Source organism: Cucurbita maxima, unplaced genomic scaffold (genome assembly GCF_002738345.1).
Source record: "Cucurbita maxima cultivar Rimu unplaced genomic scaffold, Cmax_1.0 Cma_Scf00032, whole genome shotgun sequence".
In the NCBI taxonomy this organism is placed as follows: Eukaryota; Viridiplantae; Streptophyta; class Magnoliopsida; order Cucurbitales; family Cucurbitaceae; genus Cucurbita; species Cucurbita maxima.
In genome coordinates this window covers 591080-593851 of record NW_019272048.1, presented here as the reverse complement: position 1 = coordinate 593851, position 2772 = coordinate 591080, and positions in this window count along the sequence as shown.

Genomic DNA, 2772 nt, shown 5'->3' with positions numbered 1-2772 from the left:
GATTATGGGTCTTTTTTCATGCTTTTTCCTATAATTTCTTATCCTTTTGCACAAGTTGTCAAGCACCAATGTCTGCTGATTCTTTTTAAAGTTGCTGCATTGTATATGTATATAACCCAATTTACTGACAATTAATTGAGCCTAAGCTTGTAGGTGGAGTCCCAATTCCCTTCGTGGTTTCGAAGTTCAAGTTCCATACACGTCCAGGTTTGCGATTTGAGACGCATCGGATTGGACGATTACAAGAGAATTCGTCTGATGCTTAACTAAGAAGGTACGCAAGGTTCTTTTTTTGATTGGCAGAACTATATTCTGTGCTTCTTCTTCTGTTGGCCCGTGACTATGCCTCTTGTTTCATGGTATTTGAATTTTTTTCAAATGGGTTGTAAAACTTAAGAAGTTTGGGCCTAAGTGGCCATATTACTTTTGCAAAAATACAGCTAAATGGATTGGTGCGAAACCTTTCAGCCCCATCCAAGGAATAATTAACTAGATGTAGAAAAAGAAATAGCATCTGAACTGAAATAGATATATCATCATCCTCAACTATTTTGAAGGATTTGAAGACTCTAAATTGCTAATTTATCTGTCATATGCCTTTGATGATTAACAAGTTCCATATACACACACTTTTAGAGGCCGAAGATTCGAACTTTAGCCCTTTAGTCGGATATATATGTTCTGATCGGCTGAAATATACTTAAATGAGTGGGGCGGGGATATATCTTATTGTTGAAAATTTTGATCAGTGGGCCAAAGTGATAGAACAAAAGCATCTTGCACATGCGATAAACAGCGTTTGTAGAATTATTGTCTTGTGATAAACTATATGGAATTATTGTCTCAATAAGATCAATTCGTGCCATTTTGATTAGATTTCGATGAAAAATGAAATGTAGAAAAAGAAAAATAGAATACGAAATGAATCTTCTTGAAATGATTGAGGGAATTGTTATTGTCTTTGTTATAGATATTGTTTTCGGAAAAGCAGGAGGAAGAACATGGCACCCAATGAAGAACACCAGAGGCTGTAGCTCTTTTCTTCAATCACAAATGACATGATTTGATATATGTGAGTCAAAATCACCAAGAATTTTCCTTAAAGTAATTTAATTTACACCATTTCTCTTCTTTAATTTCAAAAAGTACTTTAGAATAATATTTTAAGCATCTTATTTTGCTGAATAATATCTTAATTCTCACTCTATTGCCCAAATAAATCAAAACAAAAAGACTAAAATAATGCAAAATTTAAAGCTTATCCCTCTATTTATATTATGTTATTTGATCTCAATCCCATATTTAATGGCAAAAATTAGGCACAAAACCCAAATAATCATTGGAGTATTAAAATGGATTGTTCTTCGTAATAGGAAAGCTCTTTGAAATTCATTTGACATTTGCATATATATATATATATATATTATATACGTGTAGATGGTAGAGTGTTGAATTGTGTAAGATTTGCATATGGATGGATCAATGGTTGCTTCATTATCTTTCTCTTCTTTTTTGAATTAAACAAACTCTTTTTTGTAATTTCTTTTCTTGTTTTTTTTTTCTTTTCTAAATTCATTTTCCTTGGGAGTGACTTTAATCACAAGGAACTTTCAATATCTCAAATTGTGTTGCAATTAATTACTCCAAATTTTGACTCCTTGATGATGATGGGAGAGCCAAACATGTGTTTTTCATTATAATTTGCTCCCGAAGTCCATTAAATATTCGAGTTTTTGGTCTCGTATCTTTCATGATTGCGTCTAATAGATTCATGAACGGTAAACTGTCATTGTTGTGTATCTTTCTTAGGCTTCGAACTTTTGAAAGTGTCTAATGGGTCTTTAAACTTACAATATATGTCTAATCGACATTTGATTCGTGAAACATTTTTAAAGAACAACCACAATTTAAAACTGCTCGAGTTTATCCATTTGATATGTTACCACATAATTGTTTATATAGTAATCAATGCGTCTCATAATCCCTAAATTAATGCATTTGATAAACTTAACGAATCTATTAAACACAAAACTACAAACAGGACTATCATACACTATCTTAAAAATTAAACAATTATTGGAGTAGGACAAGCTTATAATTATTTAACTAAAAAAAATAGCATTAATTGATAAGACATGTTAACTCATAACAAAGGAAAATTTCATTATGCCCACAATTATTCTAAATTCATGCACTAACCCCAATATTTAATATGCTCTTCTCTTGATACCCATAATAATAATAATAATAATAATAATATTATTATTATATTGTAGTATCGAAAAAAAATAACTATTAGTGGTACCCAATATAAAAAATCTAAACTTTCAACCTCTAAAAATATATATATATATATATATATATATATATATATATATATATATATCAATTACCGCTAAGCTATGTTTATTTTGGAAAATCGAATCGTTAAAAAAATGATGGATTGATTGGTGAAGAACACTCGGAAATAGGCATATGGAACCCATTTAGTTATGAATGAGAAGACGATTAATTGCGTAAGGAATATGATTCCAACTGATAAGTCGTTTTCTAACCAAAGCATCAGCTTCTCCTCTCCAATTCAAAATTTAAGATTCTAATGGCACTCTTAGTCTGGTTAACTTAATCATGTTTAACATATTAATTAAATTAATGGCTGCTGGCTGCTCTTATTTTTTTAAAAAAATAATTTTTGGGTATTATTCACGTGTACCGTGAGTGTTCTAAGTATTTAAGAAAATATAATATACTTTTTTTTTTTTTTTTTTTTTT